A 27,050-nucleotide genomic window follows, 5' to 3' on the forward strand; every position below is an offset into this window, starting at 1 on the left:
CACATTTTTGCATTTCTTTAATATGTATATGTAATTAATATTTATAAGTATAATATATTATACTTGGTACGTTTTTAGCGAGTAATTGTACTACAATTTAAATACTCTAGTTTTTTTTTGTTGAGCGTTAATCATTTTTTCATGGTGAATTTCTTTACACAATGGAAGACAACATGTGTGTTATTCCTATTTACATGAATGTGGTGTCATATTAAAGAAGAGGTTGTGCTCTTTAAAACAAAGTTAACTTGTAATTGTCATATGTCCTGTGTTTTTGAGCTACTGCATGTCTGTTTGTTTGAATTGTGTGAGAAAATTTGCTCAGTAAAGTACAACATCATTCTAGAATTCTATTGGGGTCTAAAGGGTTAAACCAGAATAATAAAAAAAAACTGTATGGTTCTATATAACAGTTCTATAAATAAGCATAAAAAGGGTTCTAAATAGCCCCCAAAGGGTTGTAACTGGGGTTGAATGGCAGGTTACCGATATTTACCGCCCAAAACCATTCCCTTTTCCCGGGATAAATAACAGCGAGAAACTGGTAAATTATAGTAAATTATTATATGAATAGCATGGTGTGAAATGGAACAATTAAATTATACTGTATGTGATGTCTAAATCTGGCTTCTCTACAGCCTCTGGATGATGAATCAACACTCAGGGTGGGGACAAATAGCCCATCTTAGTACAGAGTGCCCTTCACAATGCATGTACACTAGACCTATCATCTCATCATGGTAACTTTTTTTTCTTGTCACAGGTAGGTCTACATTTGCTGCCGCATAGCCTATGCTGCAGTAATAAAGACCGAATGCGCATCTAATTTACCCATCTCCATCTGGCTTTCGGGGTCACCTTGTTTTTTAATTGTAAAGATTGTAATATTTTTACATTTCAGCTGCAGATTGTTGAAACAGCCTATCACTTGAATATTGTTGATATAAATCAAAGCATGCGCAAGCACTCTCCTGTTCTAGATTGATATAATTTAACTAGAATTACAGTTTCCATTTAGAACCTTATGAGCATGGTTCTTTATAGAACCAAAAAAGGGTTCTGCTATGGTTACAAGCCAAATAACACTTATTTGGAACTATATAGAATTATTTGTTTTTAGTGTGTACTGTAACAATTTAATTTGACACAGTTGGTCGGGGTGAAAACCACAACACTAGATTGAATGATGCACTCAGTCCCCTGATTATTCTGTATCTGTGAATAGGGCACTGAATAGCTGTGAGTGGTAGCTTTCAGCCAGCCAGCTACTGGATGCAATTAGCAGTAATTGCAAGATGAATGATGAATTATGAAAATAACCATAAGAAGAACTTGGAAAATTTCTGATGTTTATTTTCTAAGTAATAGTCCCCTCAAGTGGTATCTAGATAACGACTGAAATTACTGAGAAAACGTGTGGTCTCTCACAGCACAAACTGTGTAGATGTCTTTATTGAAAGGTAATGCAGTACATACAACATAACTATCTTAATGTTTGCATGTTTGCAAGTTGCCTTTAGTGGTAAAATAGTATTTCACAGTTCAAAACGTATACAGAGCATCTTTGTTGTAATGCCAATACACAGTACATAGAATTTCAGAGTATCCTAAATATTGTATTTTAAAGATGCACTATGCAGAAATCGCTCCACCATTTCCTGGTTACTAATATTGTAATAGTAAGAAATATAATATAATATAATATAAATAAGAAATATAATCTCAGTTATTTGTCAATTACTAATCATAAGTAGGCTCTGGCCCCTCTGGAGATTTTACATTATATTTACAAATGCAACAAGACAGCAAATTCGCGAGACATAAACATTTCAGTTTATGTGACAAAACAAGCAAGTATAGTGTAGAGAATTATTGTACCATCTAAATTGCTGTGAATTTTGTTTTCCATAACCATAAATATTGTATTTTCAGGTGTTTGAAGATGGTGTACAAAACCGAGAGTAAAAGAAGTAAAAACTAAACTTAAGAACGGGAAGCATAGAAATAGCGCACATAGAACAGATCAACAGCTTCTTAGACTTGTTTTCATTGAGCATGACAGATTTATAACACACATATATGTGAATTTGGTTGGGTCACCCAAAAAGTTACATATTGCAGCTTTAAGGTTCACCCTGGCTACATGGCTACCATCTTGTTTGTTCAGCAAATTATCTGTATCGGAAAGGGGATTAATGATAAGGTGGGGAAATGAAGGACGACAAAGGATAGATAGTTCTCTCCTCCATGTCATTATCAAGGTAGCATTAAGATATCTCTCAAAGCACAACCATAGGGCTTTTTCTTCCCACGTGAAAATGCCAAGCGTGAAGTCTCAGGATTTTAAATGTTTCTCCTTCATAAGAAAGTGTGAGCCCTGGGGTATTTAAGTAGATAACTACATTTGAGGTTAGGGTCTATACCATCATGTTTAAATTCGGTAGAGAACAAGAGATATTTCTCTCTCTGAAGTCTACACTCTCCAAAAATGTTTTATTGATGGGTCTTTGTCAGGGGTGAGGATGATTTGTGTAACGATTTTTCAGGCAGAGTTCGTTACTGCTCAGGCAGTTTTTTTTACTGCTGTGATGGTTGTGAAGAACCATCCTGTTCTTTCCTTCTCCTCCACCATGTTTTCCTTTATGCCATGAAATGATATACTGTTAAAAATTTCCTGTAATTTTACAGTACACTACAGGCTACTGGTTGCAGTGAAAATGCAGTAAACAACAAGTTACTGAATGTTGTGTATTTGTGCCAACCGTCGCTAGAAGTGTTGTACCAGTTTAAGTGGTTAACCTTTTAACAATTTCTATCATACCCACAGACCCGGTGGTGTAAAAAACCTGATATATCTAGCCATGATGGAGCTCTCATTTCTGTGTGTGGCACCCTATTCCCTATATAGTACACTTCTTTTGATCAAGGCCCTTGTCAAAAGTAATGCATTATGTAGGGAATAGGGTTCCATTTGGGAAGCAACTTCATCTGTCCAGAGGGGAATTCTTAGTTGGATTTTTATCATTATCACATTATATCAAAATATAAAAAATATTCCAATGATTAAAAACTCTCATGGAAGGAAGAAAAATATCAATTCACAATGATCCTTAAAACATGTTCTAATTTCCTCTCTCTCAGATATTAGAAGGATGAAAAGCCAATTGAGCTGAGACTGTCTTTTAATATGGAGCTAAGGCTGTCTTCGTCCCAAATGGCACTCTATTCCCTTTTTAATGCACTACTTTTGACCAGGGCCCATAGTGCACTGGTCAAAAGCTGTGTACTATTTAGGGAATAGGGTGCCATTTGGCACACAGTCAGCCCTAGCTCCATATTAAAAGACTGTCGTTAATATACCTCAATTTGGAATAAGGGAAGGATCCAGTCAGCAGAACAGAAATATATTAACTAGCTTCATATCCAGTCAAACTAAAAGAGAAAGAGCAGATTGCCAAATGGAGGCTGACAACTTAAAGCGATATCACTGGCATTTTGTTTATAATGCCCATAAATATAAATCTGTGGTGGAGGCATATACAGTCAGCAGATTTAGACTACATTAAATTGCATCATGTTTTGCATCTCTTGGAAAAAGGGACTTTTATAGTAGATGCAAGTTGAATGTTGTGGAACAGCTGTTCTGTTCATTAAAACATGGCCATGTAATATATTATGCCCTCTCAACATATCCGCCCTCTCAATTGAAAGATCAAGGTATGATGACATAATTCTTTCAGAGGTGCAGTAGGGGGTAAATGTAAAAGGTTAATGTAAAGGTACATTTATCTTCCTTCTTGTCCTTTCAAACCCCTGACAGTTCCTATAATATTAGGGCTTAGATTCAATCAAATCAAGCGTTAACTGGCAACAGCAGACACCCACATAGTGGATGTTTGGAGATCATTGTCATGAAGCCACCCTACTCGCATTAGTTCAGAATGAGAAAGTGTAGGCTATATAGAAACATTTATGGTCAAATTGAAAAATAATTTGACTAAATCATGAGAATTTCTATCATCCTAATCATTCCAGTGTTTGAACTTGTAAACAAGGTTGCATGGGATTTCTGTTAATGCGACTGTCATGGCAATATATGCTTTAGGTGTAATGCTGGGAGCAATTTGTGGATTTGACAGCTCTAACACAGTTCCACCTCTGACACCGCTATGTGGATGTTGGCTCAAGCGGATCTGATTGAATAGAGCCCTGAGTAATATTCCCATAAAAGTCATGATCCACCACCACAATCAAAACATTCTATACACATTCAACAACCTAACTCTCAAAAGGTTGATGCAACAGAAAGGAACATTGGATTTGACAAAAGTGGATTAAGGATGTGATTGTAGAAGAAGAAAAAAGAAAGAGTGGAAAAAGCTGTAATTGGATATCTAGTGTGTGGATAAAACCAGGTCTCATTTGAGGTGTTTATTTATTTATGCTCTCCTTACTGATTAAGGGGGTTATCTACGGGACACACAGGTGCATTCAAAGTAGTGCTATAATAATGTGGATTTTTTCTTTTTTTGCAGAAAAAGCTTCTTTGTCGATTTGAATGCGTCACATAACCTGTTGAATAGCTCTGATTGGTGGGGGCTCTGATTATGATTATCACTCCATCTTGTTCTGAATGCAGCATGAAACAGTCTGTGGTCCATCCCAAATGGACCCCTATTCCCTGTATAATGCACTACATTTGACCAGAGCCTGTCAAAAGTAGTGCACTATAAAGGGAATAGGGTGTCATTTAGGATACAACCCACTGTCTGAGGATGTAATAAGGTAATCAAAATGGGAAGATCATTATCTGCAAAGGTAATCAGAGAAACTTTGAAATTCTGAGAAAATAACTCAGCAGCCAGATAAATTACTTGAACAGCAGCGAACTGACAAGGGTATCAACATCTAGACCCATTTTAGAACTACGGTATTACTCATAGAAAACTAAACTTGTTCCACTATCTGCTGTCTAAACAAGAAGTGGTTTTCACAATACAGTATGTGTGGAAGAATTACATGACCATAGCATTTTTATTGTTGATATTGATTGGACACCAGATGGAACATTTGTTGGATGCTTATCAGTATCATTGATAGATTGGTGAAATACAACAAAACTAGGCCTACATAAATAAACTATCCCAGAATATCAATAAATTATTCTAGAATATGAGGTGTTACCAAACTAATTAACACAGCTCAGGTGTATGCTATACTCAGCATGGGGGAAAAAAGGATTGGGTTGGTTTTAAGTTGGCAGACAGTGACTTATCATTCAACTCAATGACGTTAGAGTGGATATGTGGACGTGTTTGTCTTAAAACTGTTTGGCTCCTTATTGATTTGGTAATGGTAATTGTCTCTATCACATTTCCTTACACCTACTTTCCATTTAACCTTTATTCATTTAGATCACATTTTGCATCCCAAATGGCACCCTATTCCCTAAAGAGTACACTACATTTGAGCACAGCCCTACGGGGGAATAGGGTGCCATTTGGGATATATACAATATTTCCCAGTATTCTTCCAACCAAACCTACTCTTCTCAACCAATGTTATATAGTCATTCTAGTGGTCATCCTCACACAACTAGTGTTTTTGCTGTGAGAAATTGTAGTTTTCTTTCCATAAAGAATCGGAGTCCAGGGTGAATCTGACTGGAAATAAGGGTCAACACACTCTGAACAGAATTTAGATCCTTTGGTGTTTCCAATAAACACACAGTGGTCGCAGGGGAACTCCAGAGCAAGTGTTAATAAAGTGCTCGGTAGCAGGGGTTTCATTTATTTCCTCTAAAGAATCATATTAAATAATCTCTCCTCTGAGATTTGGATACCCGGGCCTTGGTTTTTGCTAGCAGGCAGAATAAAATGTTTCCCTTCTCAGTAAGAGGGAACATGCAGAGATTCAAGATTCAACGGTAGCTATATTGTTTTAAAATTTGGTTCACATTCCAGTAATATTTTCCCGAAGACAAGGGAATGGAGGGAAAGAGCAGTTAGAGTAGCATATACAGTTTATGCAGTACATGCATGATAATTAAAGGGATTCCACTCTAACGTTCTCTGGGGAGTCATCTGAAGGAAGATACTCAAGGCCTGATAGACTATTAGTGAGGATCCAAGATCTAAGCTACTTATTATACACTTTATAAAGCCACCTAGATGTTTCAGAAACCTTTCATACGCAATTCTAAAGGATCACACAGAAGGGTTGTGGAGTATCGATGAAATGTTTTTGAAGACTTTATGAATGCTCTATAAAGTTATTGTTGGTTCTTTAAAGTGGGATGGAAATGTTGGTTATGTAAATGAGCTAAAAAGCAAACTCCGGTCCTTTGCTCTGACATTTTCCATTAAAATGCCTCAAGACAAAACATCTCAGTTTCTGAGGTATTTTATGTTGACTAAAGACTTTACTAAAGCAGTCGAGGAGAATACTTTAGTTACCCACTTCGTGAATCTTTGAGGTTGTTCTATATGTAGCTATTCCAAGAACATCACTGTTCGTTGTTCCTTCATAATCTCTGCATACGTTTGCCTTTCATCTCTAGGGCTTCATTCATTCTGATTTAGAATGCAGCAAGGTGGTGGTTCTGTGTGGATATGTCGTCTACGTGCTTCTCCTAAATACATAAACGGCTCAGGAAATGTGGACAGCACCGGCAAGAAACCTCCCTAAAGGCCAACACAAGCTTTTTATCTCCGCTTCGGTAAGAATAATAAGTCCCCATGTGCCATGAAAATGGTCACACATAATCACGAAACTGCAAACATTAATGATCACTGACAATTCTTACTATCACCTATAGGGCTTTAGTGTTTGTTGTCTCTCACTACAGGTATTCCCAAATCTTCTTGCATGTCTTCAGCATGCTTAATGACACTACAAAGGCATAGCGGAATGCACACTGGATTCAGTTGGATGATCTATAATACCAACAAAACAACCAATGGAATGGCCTCTCCCCATGGAACACTTTACACTGTAAAGTATGCACTCCTATATACACTCCACTACAGAAAATGACTGAATATGAAGTTGCAATAAGCGTATAAACAACAGACTGCAGTGCTACATTTTCCCCTACACTCCAAATCAGAAATTGTGATTGTTTGGTCTTATGCATGTCATGGATGATGGATAAAGAGGGAATTCGCAACAAATATATCTTAAATTCTTCTTCTCATAAAGTGTAGGCCCTATTTTTATATATTTTTTTGCCACTTGACTTTGTCTCCAAAGAGCTCATTATCTCTTTAATTTCTAATTATTCTGAAAACAAATGACTACACCTGGTATCCCATGGCCCTGCTCTCAATGACATACCTGGGATAGTGTATTGTAGCATCCGCACTCCTGTCTGTCTGTCAGATGATCAAATAATCCCATAGACGCCTGTATACCATTTATGCAAAGTAAGCCTATATTCCATAGAATCTGAGGTAGAATTATTTTCCTTCCAAAAAATAATTTAGAAGGTGGAATGTGGAAGGCTTCCTCCTGGGATTTCATGCACAACTGTTAGTCTTCAAGATGAGTTGTTGAGATGCATTATGGGAAAATCTGTCCGATGGGGAACGGGGAGGATCATTTACTCTTGTTTAGGCATTTACTCATGTTTAGATTGCTCCTCTCTGGAGACTTCGATTTAGAACTTGACTTTAACAAATCAAAACAAAGGGTGAAACTGTTACAGACTACAGTTAGATAACTCTGGAAAAAAATACAGGATAGAGAATACAGATAACAACTGAACAAAAATATGAGACAGACAACAGGGTATGCATACAGTAAAGGTAAACAGGGTATGCATACAGTGCCTTGCGAAAGTATTCGGCCCCCTTGAACTTTGCGACCTTTTGCCACATTTCAGGCTTCAAACATAAAGATATAAAACTGTATTTTTTTGTGAAGAATCAACAACAAGTTGGACACAATCATGAAGTGGAACGACATTTATTGGATATTTCAAACTTTTTTAACAAATCAAAAACTGAAAAATTGGGCGTGCAAAATTATTCAGCCCCTTTACTTTCAGTGCAGCAAACTCTCTCCAGAAGTTCAGTGAGGATCTCTGAATGATCCAATGTTGACCTAAATGACTAATGATGATAAATACAATCCACCTGTGTGTAATCAAGTCTCCGTATAAATGCACCTGCACTGTGATAGTCTCAGAGGTCCGTCAAAAGCGCCGAGAGCATCATGAAGAACAAGGAACACACCAGGCAGGTCCGAGATACCGTTGCGGAGAAGTTTAAAGCCGGATTTGGATACAAAAAGATTTCCCAAGCTTTAAACATCCCAAGGAGCACTGTGCAAGCGATAATATTGAAATGGAAGGAGTATCAGACCACTGCAAATCTACCAAGACCTGGCCGTCCCTCTAAACTTTCAGCTCATACAAGGAGAAGACTGATCAGAGATGCAGCCAAGAGGCCCATGATCACTCTGGATGAACTGCAGAGATCTACAGCTGAGGTGGGAGACTCTGTCCATAGGACAACAATCAGTCGTATATTGCACAAATCTGGCCTTTATGGAAGAGTGGCAAGAAGAAAGCATTTCTTAGAGATATCCATAAAAAGTGTTGTTTAAAGTTTGCCACAAGCCACCTGGGAGACACACCAAACATGTGGAAGAAGGTGCTCTGGTCAGATGAAACCAAAATTGAACTTTTTGGCAACAATGCAAAACGTTGTGTTTGGCATAAAAGCAACACAGCTCATCACTCTGAACACACCATCCCCACTGTCAAACATGGTGGTGGCAGCATCATGGTTTGGGCCTGCTTTTCTTCAGCAGGGACAGGGACGATGGTTAAAATTGATGGGAAGATGGATGGAGCCAAATACAGGACCATTCTGGAAGAAAACCTGATGGAGTCTGCAAAAGACCTGAGACTGGGACGGAGATTTGTCTTCCAACAAGACAATGATCCAAAACATAAAGCAAAATCTACAATGGAATGGTTCAAAAATAAACATATCCAGGTGTTAGAATGGCCAAGTCAAAGTCCAGACTTGAATCCAATCGAGAATCTGTGGAAAGAACTGAAAACTGCTGTTCACAAATGCTCTCCATCCAACCTCACTGAGCTCGAGCTGTTTTGCAAGGAGGAATGGGAAAAAATTTCAGTCTCTCGATGTGCAAAACTGATAGAGACATACCCCAAGCGACTTACAGCTGTAATCGCAGCAAAAGGTGGCGCTACAAAGTATTAACTTAAGGGGGCTGAATAATTTTGCACGCCCAATTTTTCAGTTTTTGATTTGTTAAAAAAGTTTGAAATATCCAATAAATGTCGTTCCACTTCATGATTGTGTCCCACTTGTTGTTGATTCTTCACAAAAAAATACAGTTTTATATCTTTATGTTTGAAGCCTGAAATGTGGCAAAAGGTCGCAAAGTTCAAGGGGGCCGAATACTTTCGCAAGGCACTGTACAATAAAGTCAGGCCCAACAAAAAACATGGGGATTGGTATATATACTATATATATGATATATGCACAATTTTGGAGTGCCAAGTCTAGGTCAAAAAGGTTTCTTAACAGCTTCTACCCTGAAGCCGTAAGACTGATGAACAATTAATCAAAATGCCACCCGGACTATTTGCATTGACCCCCACTTTGTTTTTACACTGCTGCTACTCGCTGTTTATGATCTATTTATTCATAATCACTTTACCCCCTTTACTACCTACAGTACATGTAATTTTGTACTTTTTTTTGTAAATATTATCTTAACTCTATTTTCTTAAAATGCATTGTTGGTTAAAGTGCTTGTAAGTAAGCATTTCACGATAAGGTTTTTATAAGACGCATGTAACAAACAAACAGGTGTATAAAATTGAGCACACAGCCATGAAATCACCATAGACAAACATGAAGATCTCAGTGACCATCATAGGGTGCCACCTTTCCAACAAGTCAGTTCATCAAATTTCTGCCGTGCTAGAGTTGCTCAGGTCAACTGTAAGGGCTATAACTGTGACATGTAAATGTCTAAGAGCAAAAACGACTAGATTGCACAAGCTCACAGAACGGGACCGGCGAGTGTAAAAATCGTCTGTCCTTGGTTGCAACACTCACTACCAAGTTCCAAACTGCCTCTGGAAGGAACGTCAGCACAATGACTGTTTGTTGGGAGCTTCATGAAATGGGTTTCCATGGCCGAGCAGCTGCACACAAGCCTAAAATCACCATGTGCAATGCCAAGCGTCGGCTGGAGGGGTGTAAAGCTTGACACTATTTGACTCTGGAGCAGTGGAAATGCGTTCTCTGGATTGATGAATCATGCTTCACCATCTGACAGTCCGACAGGTGAATCTGGGTTTGGCGGATGCCAGGAGAATGCTACCTCCCCCAATGCATAGTTCAAACTGTAAAGTTTGGTGGAGGAGGAATAATGGTCTAGGATTGTGTAAAGGAAATGTTACTTTGTGCATCTACGTCTTTGGTGTCACAAACAATCCTTGGTTCCTGCCTGTGCCTTTTAAAGATAGGATTTTCCAATTGTAAGAATGGAGTCCTTGTTGAAGGAAATTGTCTTAGTAATTTGAAGAAGTTCATTTTTCAGTATAAGGACGAACAGAGGGATTGAGCATTGGGACTGATATTAAATTACAGGCTGCTCACTCTTCAAGGCCTGGTCCACTGCTCTTGTGTAATCTGTTTTTTGGTTTAGAGATACGATTCCTGTGGAACAATAGATAGCTGCCAGTACCTTCTGAACTCAAAGAGGCTGTAAGAGAGACAGTGGGGAAAGGAATAACTGAGGTATGAATATTGAATAAGACACCTACCGGCTCAAATCGGTCTTATGTAGCAAAATTTGAAATTTAGTTTTTTACATTGGATAAAAGTAGAGACTCAGAGCTATCATACACTTTGTCTACACCCATTCAGCATCATCCACCACCTCTTAAGCTTTAGCTCCACCCATGTCTTTAAGGTTGATCTGAGCGTTCTGTACTAACAACAGCAGTCAAGCACCAGAGCTAACTTGCTAGCTACTTCCAGACACAAATGAGAGAACAGCTCACTTAACATTACCCGCCCTTGCATGGCTGGTTAGGCTGTTATGTTATCCTGAGCATTGGTGAGTGCAACTGTGCTGTCAGATTGTCTGTTCTTAAATTCTGAGTGTTTCAGTCTTGGAACATTCAATGTATGGTTGATCTGAACATTCCTACCTCACAATGGCAGTCAAGCACCCAAGCTAACTGGCTAACATTGGCTAGCTTGATAGCTACTTCCAAACACAAATGAAAGAACACCCCATTCTGACTATTTTGCTCGCCCTAGCAGCGCTGGTTAGGTTGTTTTAATGTTATCCAGATCATTGGTGACTGTAACTGTGCTGCTGACAACACTTTAACGTCAAAATTAGAAACGTGTAATGTCTGCAAATGTAGGTAGCCAGACTACTTTACCCGTATACATCATTCATGGATGGATGCGTCTCCTGTCGGATGCCATAGTTGCCCTGAGTTTGAAGATGTAATCCAGAGACAGGTGTTTTCTCCATGAGCTATTATACTCGAATTTCACTGATTTCAAAACTCTGTCCTGCAGAGAGTGGAGAGCAATACTTATGCAGTTTTACTACACAATACATTTAAAACCTGTTAAGGATATGGCAGACATATGCCCCCTTTGGAGAGATTGGGTACCCCTAGTAAACTGAAAAAAAAATCTGTCAAAAATTGCTAATATATGCATATAATAATTATTATTGGATAGAAAACACTCTAAAGCTTCTAAAACCGTTGGAATTATGTCTGTAAGTATAGCAGAACTCACAGGGCAGGCATTCTTCCAAACTAGTTTTTGTGGTCATGAAAGTTGGAGCAACTTTGACGTCATCGCCCCCACCCTTCCCAACCAGTTATGATTCTGGACTTTATATCTCTTCCGCTAGATGTCCTCTTTCAGTAGAGCTTTGAATCGTTAAAATCCCGCAAGAATTGACCCTATGGGAGTGAAATTAGTGCGTGCCACAAGAAAATAGGTTGTGCGTTGTGGCGCGAATTGGTCCCAGCCATTCCTTTGTTCCAGCACTCAAGAGAAGGGCAGACGATGGCCGATTGAATTGAAGTTTGTTTTGTGTGTCTAAAACATCATAAAGCTTGCTTCTGCACTTAGTTTGACCTGTTTAGTCGACATATAATATGCAATTTTGAAGTTTTGATGCGCAACTTTTCCGGACCAGAGGACGTTTTGGGTGCATTTCAGCTGATGTTATTAACAGTAGCTAATACAAAGACGCAAGACTTGAAACCAAACAATGTATTGGGTAAGTATGAAGCCTTCCAGAACATTCTGAACGAAGACCATCGAAGGTAAGGGAATATTTATGCTGAAATCTGTGTTTCTGTTGACTCCAACATTACGTAGAAATGTAGCTTGTATCTGAGCGCCGTCTCAGCATATTGAATAGTGTGCGATTTCTGTAACGTTAAAAATAAATCTAACAAAGCGATTGCATTAAGAAGCAGTGTATCTTTCTAACTATATGTAGAACATGTATATTTAGTCAAAGTTTATGATGTCTATTTACGTTATCTTGCGGCGCTATCTATATTTTCTGCAGACATTTTTCAGTATTTTCTGAACATGAACTCAATGTAAATGGACATTTATGGATATAAATGGCATATTATTGAAAAAAAAAATGTACTGTGTAACATGTCCTATTACTGTCATCTGATGAAGATTTTCAAAAGGTTAGTGAATGATTTATTTTTTAATCCTGCTTTTATAATTTTATATTTTCTGGAACAAAATGGCTGCCTCTGGTCTTCGTTTCGGTGGTGGTCTAATATAAATATGTGGTGTGTTTTCGCCGTAAAACATTTAACAAATCTGACATGCTGGCTAGATGAACAAGGTGTTTATCTTTCATTTGAGCTATTGGACTTGTTAATGTGTGGAGGTTAAATATTTTTAAGAATATTTTTGCGTTCCATGCGCCACCGTTTCAGCTGAACGTGGGAGGGTTGATTCCCAATTGGGAACCAATATCTTAGACAGGTTAAAAAAAGCTGTGTTAGACAGGATTACCTAGACATAATGACCAGCTCAAATAGACAGAAGCGTGCTATATCGCAGACCAATCCAGACTCATCTCTCAGCATATCCAGCCCACTCATTATCCCAGCCAATCATGGCTAGCGGGAAGGTTGCTTACTTTTTCTGTAGCTAAACTAACTAGTCTTGTAATTTAACAATTGTATTCATATTTAAAGATGCATACATGTGACTGTGACTGTTATTAAGGCACATGAAAGTTCACATGTTCGAGAAGGCATTTCTGGCAAAAAACACATTTAGCTAAAATAGAACATACGTTCAAATGGCTCTCCTTGTGAAGTAGTGACCCTCGACATATGCCTAGTTTACTGAAATGGGTCACAATTTATTTATAAATTCTATTGTTTGGGTAAAACCAGTGATTTAAGTAAGAAGGTAATGTCATCTAAAACAATAATCTTTTTTCATTATGTGGCACTGTGTCCAGAATTGAAGTAGATCCAAGTAAACGTTTTTAATACTGAATATATGCTAATTATTTTTCTTCACATGCCTGCCAGTAAAAGTTAAAATATGTTCGTAATGGTTGACTTAATACTCCACATGGATTGAAGTTTCCCCACCTCGAGTGAAATGTTTGTATTGCTGTTGCTGCTTTCTTTCTTTTTTTGTTTTTGTCTTGCTTCAATAACATATCTCACCAGATTGGGTCTGCTAGATGTTCGGGATTTCTCCCTAATTATTAGCCCTCTAACTCCCTGGCCCTGTGCCTGTAACTCTGCAGTGAGATTGCCAAGATGATAGGGGAGTGGAGTGTAAGCCAATTTGGGGGAAGAAATGGTTTCAACTGTGTGTTGTTATTCTCTTTGACATTTGTTTTAGAAATCTGTATTAAGAATCAGGTAGTAGTAATAATATGTCATACAGCAAAGCATTTGTCTGGATTTCCTGAGTCAGAAATGCCCGAAACTAAACTGTTGTTCTGGCCTGTCCTTTCTCAAGGTTATGGCGAATGTGACGACAGATGGTATCTAGATGCATGGAAGGGATCATTTGACCAAGAATAGTGTGAACCTCAATCCCCCCCTAACTGGCTGAAGCAATTGTGACAATGGCTTTCAGTATGGTCCTTCACCACTTCTACCATGAGACCTGAGTCCGAGCCAGCAACCTGTACACAGCATCCAGTCGAAGCTATCAACTGCCTTTTCTCTCATGCCTTTTCTCTCAGGAGTGTGACAGGAGTCCACATGGAGTGAGCATGGAGAGAGATCCCATCCAAACTTCTCTCATGCTGCTGGTGGACTAGCAGGAAAATGGACAATACATACTTTTTACTTTGTGAATCTTGTCTTTGGTGTTATAAACCATCCTTAGCAGCTGCCTGTGCATGGCAAAGATGTGAGGGGTAGCATTAATGACCTCCTCCTTTAGACTATGTGGTAGAACGCCCAGAATATGTTCTTTAAGGTAAGATAGGAGACGGTGCTAGACACAAGACATAACCAACTCTATGAACTATGCCTATGTAACGTGTCTGCAGTCAGTATATAAGGGAACTAAATGGGACTGCCCCGTTAGAGCTCACTTCAGACCTGTACTTTATGCATCTAAGATTGACTGTGTCCTCTCCAGCTTGCTGACAATAAAGAATGAACAAAAAATAAAGAAAAACCCTTGAATGAGTAGGTTTTGACTGGTACTGTAGGTATTTGTAAATCATTGTAAATAATAATTTGTTCTTAACAGACTTGCGGTAGTCACCTCATACAAGTACTTGAGAGTAGGGCTAGACAGTACACTGTCCTTCTCTCAGCACATATCAAAGCTGCAGGCTAAAGTTAAATCTAGACTTGGTTTCCTCTATCATAATCGCTCCTCTTTCACCACAGCCACCAAACCACCTCTGATTAAGATGACCATCCTACCCATGCTAGATTATGAAGAAATCCTTTATAGATCGGCAGGTAAGGGTGCTCTTGAGCGGCTAGCTGGAGACTTATATTTCCCTCGCTAACTTTAAACATCAGCTATCTGAGCATCTAACCGATCTCTGCAGCTGTACATAGCCCATCTGTAAATAGCCCACCCAATCTATCTACCTCACCCCATATTGTTTTTATTTACTTTTCTGCTCTTTTGCACACCAGTATCTCTACTCTGCTCATCTATCACTCCAGTGATAATTTGCTAAACTGTAATTACTTTGCTACTATGGCCTATTTATTGCCTTACCTCCTCATGCCATTTGTACACACTTTATATAGACTTTCTTTTTTTTCTTTTGTGTTATTGACTGTACGCTTGTTTATTCCACATGTAACTCTGTGTTGTTGTTTATGGGGCACTGCTTTGCTTTATCTTGGTCAGGTCGCAGTTGTAAATGAGAACTTGTTCTCAACTAGCTTACCTGGTTAAATAAAGGTTAAATAAAAAATATAACAAATATTCTTTACCATTCGGCCATCAGATTTGCCACCTATTCTCCTGATAGGACACATCAGTACACGCTATACTCTTCTGTAAACTGGTAATCTCTGTATACCCGTTGCAAGACCAACTGGTTGATGCTTATTTATAAAACCCTCTTAGGCCTCACTCCCCCCTATCTGAGATATCTACTGAAGTCCTCATCCTCCACATACAACACCCGGTCACATTTTGTTAAAAGTCCCCAAAGCACACACATCCTTGGGTCGCTCATCTTTTCAGTTCGCTGCAGCTAGCGACTGGAATGAGCTGCAAAAAACACTCAAACTGGACAGTTTTATCTCAATCTCTTCATTCAAAGACTCAATCATGGACACTCTTACTGACAGTTGTGACTGCTTTGCATGATGTATTGTTGTCTTTACCTTCTTGACCTTTGTGCTGTTGTCTGTGCCCAACAATGTTTGTACCCTGTTTCGTGCTGTTACCATGTTGTGCTGCTGCCATGTTGCATTGCTACCATGTTGCTGTCATGTTGCATTGCTACCATGCTGTGTTGTCATGAGTTGCTGCCATGCTATGTTGTCAGCTTAGGTATCTCTTTATGTAGTGTTGTCTCTCTTGTCGTGATGTGTGTTTTGTCCTATATTTGTATTTTTAATCACCCATCCCCACAGGAGGCCTTTTGCCTTTTGGTAGGCCATCATTGTGAGTAAGAATTTGTTCTTAACTGACTTGCCTCGTTAAATAAAGGATAAATAAATACAAATATATTTGTAGGCCTGATGTGGCCTGTAAAACAGTGGTTATAACTATGCCCTCAAATCAAAGGCCTGTACATTGAGTATACCAAACATTAGGAACACCTACAAGGTGTCGAAGGTGCTCCACAGGGATGCTGGCCCATGCTGACTCCAATGCTTCCCACAGATGGACCATTCTTGAAACACACAGGAAACTTTTGAGTTGTAGTTCTTGACACAAACCTGTGACCTGGCACCTACTACCATACCCCGTTCAAAGGTACTTGTCTTGCCCATTCACCTTCTGAATGGTACACACACACAATCCACGTCTCAATTGTCTCAAGGCTTAAAAATCCTTCTTTCACCTGTCTCCTCCCCTTCATCTGCACTGATTGAAGTGTAATTAACAAGTGACATCAATAAGGTATCATAGCTTACACCTGGATTCAACTGTCTATGTCATGGAAAGAGCATGTGTTCTTAATGTTTTGTATACCCGTGTTTTGTATACTTGTGTTTATAATGTATTGTCATAAATCCTTTAATTGCAAAGCTAATAAGGCTGGTGGAACCACTCATAGAGGGTTCACAGAAGAACCCGTAGATGATTTAAAGGATTCTTGAGAGTTATAGGCAGTACCCTTCATAGAGGGTTCTAGGTAGAACCATATACAGGGAGTTCAATGAAGAACCCTACAGTACATAGAGGGTTTTAGGTAGAACCCTCTGCAAAGGATTCAACCTATGTCCAAAAAAGGGTTCCCCTATGGGGACACATTTTCTACATAGCACCTTTTGTGTAGGCATAGCCTTTTATTTTGGAAATATCAGTCTCTGGTAGGAAGTGGTGAATGACAGTTTTAGTTGTAATTACATTGCTTTTACATTTTCATTAATGCTTCCCTAATATAGTAATGATCAACAACGTCCTGGTAGAAATTAATAAACTGGTTGCTATTTATTCAACTCACTCAACCACATGACTCCCATCAGGGGGTGTGTTTCACAGGAAAATTATATTTACCATCCCTTCATTGGGTTTTTCATTTTGAATCCCGGTTATGAGGTCTCAGATGAATAATTTACTCTTTGAAATATGTCTGCTTCTCAAATGGCATCCTATGGGACCTAGTCAAAAGTAGTCCACTAAATAGGGAACAGGGTGCATTTTGGGATCCTTCCTGGGAATGGTGCAGAGGCTGAAACCAAAATTAATCACTTGGGCTTCGTAGCAAATGGCACCCTATATACAGAATAGGTATTGGTTGAAGCTCAATGTTGAATTCAAATCTCCCTACCATCATATCTAAGCCAATTTGACACCAATCTCAATGACTCGACTGGAAGAACACAACACACTCCTCTCCTTTGTCATGAGCTGTCCCGTGGTTACCGAGAACCACATACCGTTAGTAATTTATTTTTAAGAGTATTTCTTGCTTTGGCCGATCTCAAATTGTAGTCGTTAGATTAAAAAGAGACGATAGTGCCCATAAAGTGACCGTTGGACCTAAAAGAAATGCAACAGTGTTAGTAGGTGCAATAGTTTTTATTACATTTATAATGTATCTCTCTCACGTGCTAATTTCTGTCCGTTAAGAACCAATGATGTGCTACCTTTTTGCAGCATTTCTAACAATGCTAACATATTTTTCCAGAGTTCTAAAACCAGGCTGGTTGCTCGGCAACAACACAGCTGCTTGCACCATCCTGCCGCTGCCAGTCATAAGAAGTATATGCAAACTAACCTATGCTACTGTATATAACTAGCTATATGGTGGTATTCAAGCTGAGGTTAATCAATAAATGCAAATAGATATTTTGATTAGCTAGGTATCTAACTAGTTAACGTTAGTTAAAGTCCAGCAACTAGCCTCTAGTTATCTCTCATCAGTCAGCTGAAATTTAGCTTGCTAAAGATCAGGCAAATAAATGTAGCTAGCCAACGAATGTGGTTTTATTTTGATTAGCTAGGTAGGCAGCTACCTTGCAAACATAATGTTATACCAGTCAAATGAAAGCTAACGGCGCCTATGTAGCTAAGTAACAAGCGAGGAATATGGCCATCTAGCTAAATTTAGCCAAGTATGGTTTTTCACATACGGCTGAAGTCATCATGTGTAAACTGCTGATCTTGACACGTGTGTGTAATCGGAGCACAAACACATATGCGCAAATAAACTAGCTAATGTCTTGGCAGCAATGATAGCCAATTAACTTTAGCTAGCTAAGTAATGTTAACCTTAGCCAACATAGATTGTAACATTGGCTAACGTGTATGGCAAGTTCATGTACCACAATAGACCATACTTTCTAACACAAAACATAATTAGTTAGTTACGTTAGGTTTAAAACCACTAAACTTTGGGAAACTGCCACTCTACTCAAGTTCATTTGCATTACACAGACCAATCTATGGTAAAGATGAAGTAGCCAGATTTCAGACAGGAGAAAAGCTGCAGTTAGCTACGCTACATTTAATCAAAGAACAACCAAGACCACACAAACCATAGCCGAGAAAACATTTTTTTAAGAAACAGTAAGATAGAGTAAATGTAGACACAAATGCACATGTGAACAGAACCTCTGTTTACCAGACTTGACTGACAGCATCACTGTTTCAATCAGTGAATAGACTCCAGCACCGGCATAAACTCTTTCTCCTGCTGTCTTGTCATTCATAATAAATCCAATTCGTACTGATGGATCAACAGTGTCAAGTTACTTTTCAGTGTCTTCACAGAAAAAAATGTCCATTTCAAAAGTAAAAAGGCGATTTTTTTGTGATTTGCCTTGTTTTTGAGAAACTTATCCCAGCTGTGATTCACTTTCTTATTGCTCATTGTGCTGTATCAGGCCATGACCTACATCACTATACTGAGAGCATGTCTGTTTCTTTAGGTGTTTTTGGAGCTTAATCATGTCTTTAAATGTGCCCTGATACTGTACAACGAGCATTGAGGACCCTTCCATAACATTTCCATCAAAAATGGAGATTACTTCAGAAATAGGTAAATTATCCTTAAAGACAAAAGACGTAAGGTGGTTGGTCGGGGTGGAAGGATGGGCGTATAACGAGAATGTCTAGCAACCCAAAAGTTGAGTCTTCGAATCTCATCATGGACAACTTTAGCATTTTAGCTAATTACCAAACTTTGCAACTACTTATTACTTTTGAGCTACTTTGCAATTACTTAGCATGTTAGTTAAACGTTCCCCTAACTCCAACTTTAATAACATTTAACATAACTCCTAACCCTAATCCTAACCTCTAGCATAAGTAACATTAGCCTCCTAGCTAACTTCAGTGTTTGACACCTAGCTAACGTCAGTTACAACAAATTGGAATTGGTAACATATCATACGTATTGTAAATTTCTAACATAGTTTACAAATAAAAATTCGGAACATATCATACGAAATGCAAATCGTAACTAATTTATAACATATCATGTGAAATGGATGATGACATCCACAAATTAATACATACCATACAAATAGCAATTTGTAACATATCATACGAATTGTAATTCATAATATATCATTCTAAATAGAGTATTTCAGTTTTACGTACAGGATAATACGAATTGCTATGAGAACAGGTTGCCGCCTGCAGCAGCGCTCAGTCAAAAGAAAAGGAAATGCTTTTTAATGACTTAATTAAATTAGTCAGTTTTCAATGAATTGACTGTTTTAGACTATTGCATTTTAACCAAGCAAGAGAAAAAAACATGAAATCATTACTGAGTGAATGAACAAAATGTGACCCGTTTCAGGAAACTAGGCGTATGTCCCCGGTCACTACTTCACACGAGATCCATTTGAACTTAATCTTTTTTTTACTACTAGCCATGATTAGCTGAGATAAGGAGTGGACTGGACATGCCGAGAGATGAGTTCAGATTGGTCAGCCATATAACACGCTTCTGTCTATTTGATCTGGTTACAATGTGTAGGTAATCCTCTCTAACATGTTATTATTTATGTATCTATCTCGTAGTAAACCTAAATAAGCCTAATGTCAAGTTAAAGTGTACTGTTAGCAAGCTAATGTTACATGTATCGTCTCCACTTTCTGGAGGACCAAGTTTTGAAATCAGTGGAATTCGAGTAGGATAGCTAAGGAGATGGAGAAACACCTGTCTCCGGATTACATCTTCAAACTAAGGGCAACCATGGCTTCCTACAGGAGACAAACACATCCATGAATGATGTGTATGGGTAAGATAGTCTAGCTAGCAACATTTTCAGATATTACACATTTCCAATTTTGACAAAGTAGATTCATTTCAAATTAAAGTGTACTGTTAGCTAGCTGGCTCGCTAGCTAATGTTACGTGTAGGATCGTATTATTCGTATTTCAGACCCATTTGCTTAATTAGTAATAGACTAATATTAGCTAGCTAACGTTGAACCATGGTTGGGGAGTTACCTGCAGATTCATGCAGGGTAGTAACATCATAGGTTGGGATTATGTTCATTGTAACTAACTCACTTTTGTACATCGTGCTGGTCTGTACAATTGACCTTATTTTAGCGCCCAAAAAACGTAATACTTCCAGATCAACTGTAATATCAATACCATTGTAAAGCACACTTTCTCCCCTTCCAACAAAATTAATGACGAGACCTTCATGATACCCATCTCTGCATGATTCAAGAAGGCAATGAGCTCTGTCTTGTCTTTTTAAAAACAGTGGGTGGGGAAGTGTAACCTATTGCGTGATAGTGAAAGGGAGAGAGAGAGAGATATGTTGCGTGGGGAAACTGCTTTTTTCACCCGATCTGTCCAACTTATCATCTTATCACCTCTAAAATGTAAATAAAACACTATAAAGATTTTATGCAATGTGTCATTACATACCTATTTGAAGGTTTGTGTCACATTTGAATCAGGTTTTAGGGCATGGCTAAAGTCATCTTCAGAAGTTAACAGCGGCTGTTGCGGCTTATGAGAGTCATGATGGCTTGCAGTGATGATGGAAAAAATGACTAGGTATCCCTTACCCCGTCCCTGTCCCTTTGTTATTTTTAAACTGTGAGAGAAGCGCTACACCTGGTGGAGAGAGGCTGTAAGACACAGAATGAGTTGCTTTATGCGTGCTGTACGTTACTTCATAACATCACAATTTAATGAACATACAGCGTCAGAGGGGGCAGTTTTTTAAACTTTTCTCCAATACTATTGCCATGACAATCATCGCTTGAATAGAAACGTAGTTCACACCCTAGATTTTGATGTTAACACGGTCGCTACAATCCCATTAGTTTTCATTGCAGCCTCGTTCGAATGTCGCGGTTGTGCAAATCTGTACGGAATGGGGTTAGTCAATGTTACCTAGCCAGCTAGCTACATGTCTTAATAAAAGACTCTCGTCTGAGTGTGCCAGAGAGCAGAATAACTGATGAATTTACGAAGAATATGGTCGCTGTCAGTAATTGTCAGCAAAAAAGCATCATTCAATTGTTGCCAGCAGCACAATTATTATTATTTGACCCTGCTGGTCATCTATGAACATTTGAACATCTTGGCCATGTTCTGTTATAATCTCCATCCGGCACAGCCACCCTTCATAGCCTGGTTCCTCTCTAGGTTTCTTCCTAGGTTCTGGCCTTTCTAGGGAGTTTTTCCTAGCCACCGTGCTTCTACACCTGCATTGCTTGGTGTTTGGGGTTTTAGGCTGGGTTTCTGTACAGCACTTTGATATATTAGCTGATGTAAAAAGGGCTTTAAAAATAAATTTGATTTTATTTGAATTACAGTCACAAACACACTGGATAACATGAAAACAGCCTAACAAGCTCTGCTAGGGCGAGTAAAATGGTCAGAGTTTTGTGTGTCTGGAAGTAGCTATCAAGCTAGCCAATGTTAGCCAGTTAGCTTGACTGCTTGACTGCCGTTGTGAGGTCAGAAAGCTCGGCTAAACCCTACTCCTTGGCCAAAGCGTTCAGTGTGTGCTTGAACGTTCCTAGAGCGAAACGCGCTGAATTTATGAATGGACAATCTGACAGCACAGTTGCAGTCACTAACTTTCTGGATAACATAAAAACAGCCCGACCAGTTATGCTAGGGCGAGTAATGTTCAGTGAGCTGTTCTCTCATTTGCGTCTGGAAGTAGCCAGCAAGAAATATACAAACAGGAGTACATAAACATAACAGACAGGGCTATTACACATTCAGATACATTTTCAATTTGACAAAAAGTTTTATGGTACGTAAACATTACGAAGAGGGGGTTATGTGCAACAAATTAACAATGGAAGTTATATCAGGGTCCATATAATTTGGATCAAAGTAAAACATAATATCAGAGTATTTCAAGTTAACATTAATAGCAGTTTATTTTAATATAAAATCTAACCCTCTCCAAAATCTTCTTACATAAGAACAGTCCCAATATAATGGGTCAAGAGTCTCTTGGTCACAACCACAAAATATTCATTTGTTATCAATAGTTATTTTGAATCTGTGTATAATAAAGGTCTTTACACGGGTGCTTGACTACTGTTGCTTGTACAGAATGCTCAGATTAAACCTTAAAGAGATCGGTGGGGCAAAAGCTTAGGAGGGTGTAAACGATGCTGAATGGGTGTAGACAAAGAAGGGCACTCCAGTTGTAGTACCAAAACATTCCAGTCCATTTACTCAAAAGTAAGTTTGAAAGTTTATCAACTTTCAAAGCAAAATTAATTTCCCATTGTTCCTCAACTGTAGTGTATGATATACCATTTTGTAGCTCTGAGACTCTACATTGATCCAATGTAAAAAAAACAATTTGAAATGTTGCTACTTAAAACGTCTTAGAGAGATAGGGGAAGTATTCGGAAGTTTGGATGACTGAGGTGTGAGAATGTAGCTGAAGTTCAAAGGTACTCTTGCAGGTGGAATCTGAAAATCCAAGGTGTAAAAGAGGTAGAGGGAGAGGATATTAGGTAAGCAGTCATTAATATCCTGGGAAAGGTGGCTCCGTGCATCAAAGACAAGCTAAGAGACGTGATCGACGTGGTGCATCAACTTGGGAATCGAAGATCTGATGGACCCCCTCGCAATGTCATCTTGCGCTTAACTATGCGCCATTACAGGGACATCATCTGGAAAATGGCCAAGGGGAACAAGTTTCTGGACGAGAAGAAGCTCCGCATCAAAGAAGCTCTGATACCACAGGATCAGACTGCCAGGGAGAAACTGTGGCCGCTTATACAGAAGCCATGACAAGAGGAAAAGAAGGCTGGGTTCAAGGGCCCACACGATTTATTGAAGAAAGAATGATTGCTGGGTAACTCTGTTGACATTAATAAAACTGGAACTGTGAGTACTGCCAAGTGTACAGTTATTAATGTACTGCCACGTGTAAATATACCGTTGGAACTACAACTGATGAACACTTGCCAAATATAAAAAAAGGAAGTAAATAGATTTGTTATACCTCAGCTGAGCGTAGTTTTCCGTCTGAGTAATCCTCTCAAGGTTCAATGTTTGTTTTATTGTTCACATTACTACTTTTGTTATCTAATTTGTGTTCTTTATTTTTTTAATGCATGAGTTCATTTTCAACTCAATATTGTTAGTCTGAATGCTAGGGGTTTGAGAGATATTACACAAAGGAAAGCTTTATTTTTATATTGTAAACCCAGTAACGCAAATTTTGTCCTTCAGGAAACTAATTCGGGTGAAGGTGATTTGAAATTTTGGAAATCACAATGGAGAGACATGGCCTTTTTCAATCATGTATCAAATCATTCTGCTGGTGTTTTGACACTTGTTCACAAGTTTAAAGGTGACATTCTAGAATCCACATCTTCACCGGATGGGAGATGGATCATAGTAACTGTTAAACTTGACAATGCTATTTTCATCATTTGTAATGTATATGGACATAACTCACATACCTCAAAATAAGACCCTTCTTACCCAATTTACCAGAAAAGTACAGGATTTAAGCAACAAATACTCAGAGGCTTTTCTAATTATTTCATGAAACACCTGATGCATCTGTTGATATTTTTAGAACGATTCAAAGCCTTCAAAATAGCAAAATAATCACTACATTATGCAAGGATCTCTGTGTTGATGATGCCTGGCGTTATTTCAACCCGGATTCAAAGGGTTATACCTGGACCAACAAACCTATGTCACGTAAATCTAGAATAGATTTATTCCTAATTTCCCCCATTTTGTTACAATTTGTTTTAGATGCAGATCATCAGTGGGCTCCCTTTTCTGATCATCACTTGATTTTCCTGAATTTACAAGCTACTAAAAATTCAAAAGGTACTCGAGGATATTGGAAATTAAACAACACTCTTCTTAAAGATCCTACTCTCATTGAAAACATTAAATCGTTAGCCAAAGATATTTTTTCAAGAAAAGAGTTGGGTCATGGAAGTAGATGGGAGTTTTTCAAATATAAAGTCAAAGAGCTGATGCACTTTTTTTTAAATAGGCAAGAACAAATTCTTATTTTCAATGACGGCCTAGGAACGGTGGGTTAACTGACTGTTCAGGGACAGATCGACAGATTTGTACCTTGTCAGCTCGCAGGTCTGAACTTGCAACCTTCTGGTTACTAGTCCAACGCTCTAACCACTAGGCTACCCTGCCGCCCCAACTTAAATAACCTTAGAGAAAAAGAGTTGATGAGCAAGCTTGACAGTTTTCTAAAGAAAGATAATCTATCTGAATAAGAGTCTGTATTTAAGTCTTTACACGGATCTGGCAAATGTTGCCTTTGTAAGATCAAGACCAAAATGGATGGACGATGGGGAAAAAAACACTAGTTACTTTTTTGCACTTGAAAAGAGAAACTACAAAAGAAAATCTAACTGCACTCAAAATGAATGATGTTTTATGCAAAGATCCCATTACAATATCATAATTTGCCAATTCCTTTTATGAAAACATTTACAGCCCTCAGCTCTCAATTTCAATTTATGTCCCTGTAGTTGAGGATGATTTCCACTCAATTTGCGATTCACCTGTGTCAATTGAAGACATAAGAGAGTCTCTGAATTCAATGAAAAAAAGGCCATCAGGGCCAGTTGAATTCTATAGACAGTTTTGGGAGTTACTTTTTTTATGTGTTGCATTAAAAGTGGTGAAATGGTCTCCACTATGAAACAGAACCTTATTTCATTGATTCTGAAGCCCGATAAAGACCCTTCTCTCATTGACAATTGGAGACCAATTACTTTATTAAATATTGATTACAAATTGATTGCTTTGGTTTATGCCAAAAGATTAAAGAAAGGAATAGATACCATTATAAATGAGACTCAAACAGGATTTATGAAGGGCTGTCACAAGCTCTAATATTATTTTAGTCTTGGAACTTATAGATTATTCAGATGCAATTGACTCAGATGTAGTTGTCTTATTTTTGGACTTCTATAAAGCCTTTGACACAATTTAACATTAATTTATTTTTAGGTCACTTAAACTTTTTGGATTCTGTGAAAATGTTATCAAAGTCATTCGTATGTTTTAAAAATATATAAATAGTTGTGTTACTAAACCTTAATACTTCCAATTGATTCAGTATCAACACAAGTGTATGACAAGGATGCCCAATTTTGCCATTTTTGTTCATTTTGGTTGTGGAACTTCTATCTCTAGATATTCTGAATAATGTACATTTGTATGGCTTAACCATTATTAACAAAGAAATCCAAATTTCCCAACTGGCTGATGATACTACTTATTTTTTAAGAGATAATGTAACGTTCGTTGTCTTCCTCTGATGAGGAGAAAGAGAGATCAGACCAATTTGCAGCGTTGTACAGTGGGGCAAAAAAGTATTTAGTCAGCCACCAATTGTGCAAGTTCTCCCACTTAAAAAGATGAGAGGCCTGTAATTTTCATCATAGGTACACTTCAACTATGACAGACAAAATGAGAAAAAAAATCCATAAAATCACATTGTAGGATTTTTAATGAATTTATTTGCAAATTATGGTGGAAAATAAGTATTTGGTCAATAACAAAAGTTTATCTCAATACTTTGTTATATACCCTTTGTTGGCAATGACAGAGGTCAAACGTTTTATGTAAGTCTTCACAAGGTTTTCACACACTGTTGCTGGTATTTTGGCCCATTCCTAAATGCATATCTCCTCTAGAGCAGTGATGTTTTGTGGCTGTTGCTGGGCAACACAGACTTTCAACTCCCTCCAAAGATTTTCTATGGGGTTGAGATCTGGAGACTGGCTAGGCCACTCCAAGACCTTGAAATGTTTCTTAGGAAGCCACTCCTTCATTGCCCGGGCAGTGTGTTTGGGATCATTGTCATGCTGAAAGACCCAGCCACGTTTCATCTTCAATGCCCTTGCTGATGGAAGGAGGTTTTCACTCAAAATCTCACAATACATGGCCCCATTCAATCTTTCCTTTACAAGGACCAGTCGTCCTGGTCCCTTTGCAGAAAAACAGCCCCAAAGCATGATGTTTCCACCCCCATGCTTCACAGTAGGTATGGTGTTCTTTGGATGCAACTCAGCATTCTTTGTCCTTCAAACACGACGAGTTGAGTTTTTACCAAAAAGTTATATTTTCATTTCATCTGACCATATGACATTCTCCCAATCTTCTTCTGGATTGTGACGTAGAAGTCCGTCACTGGCCGCGGGCAGCATTGGGTTCTTTAACGCACACACATATTCATCACTCCTCCCTGCGCCATTATACCATAAGTTAACAATGTGGGTCGACACACAAATTAACTTCTGTCTTGGTGCAGGCATTTCACACTTGTCAATGTTCATATTTGAGAGATACAATAATTATTATACTTATCAATGTTGTGGATGAGCACATTGTTTGTTTGTTCTGTTCCT

At 38.4% G+C, this 27,050-nt stretch overlaps 1 pseudogene; it reads left to right on the forward strand.

The window, feature by feature from the left end:
- The window catches only part of LOC149979540 (uncharacterized), a 55,517-nt pseudogene extending 32,084 nt beyond the window's left edge, over positions 1 to 23,433 (forward strand).
- Positions 23,434 to 27,050: the final 3,617 nt, after the last annotated feature.

Source organism: Oncorhynchus mykiss, chromosome 11 (genome assembly GCF_057628025.1).
Source record: "Oncorhynchus mykiss isolate SJ-2025 chromosome 11, ASM5762802v1, whole genome shotgun sequence".
Classification (NCBI taxonomy): Eukaryota; Metazoa; Chordata; class Actinopteri; order Salmoniformes; family Salmonidae; genus Oncorhynchus; species Oncorhynchus mykiss.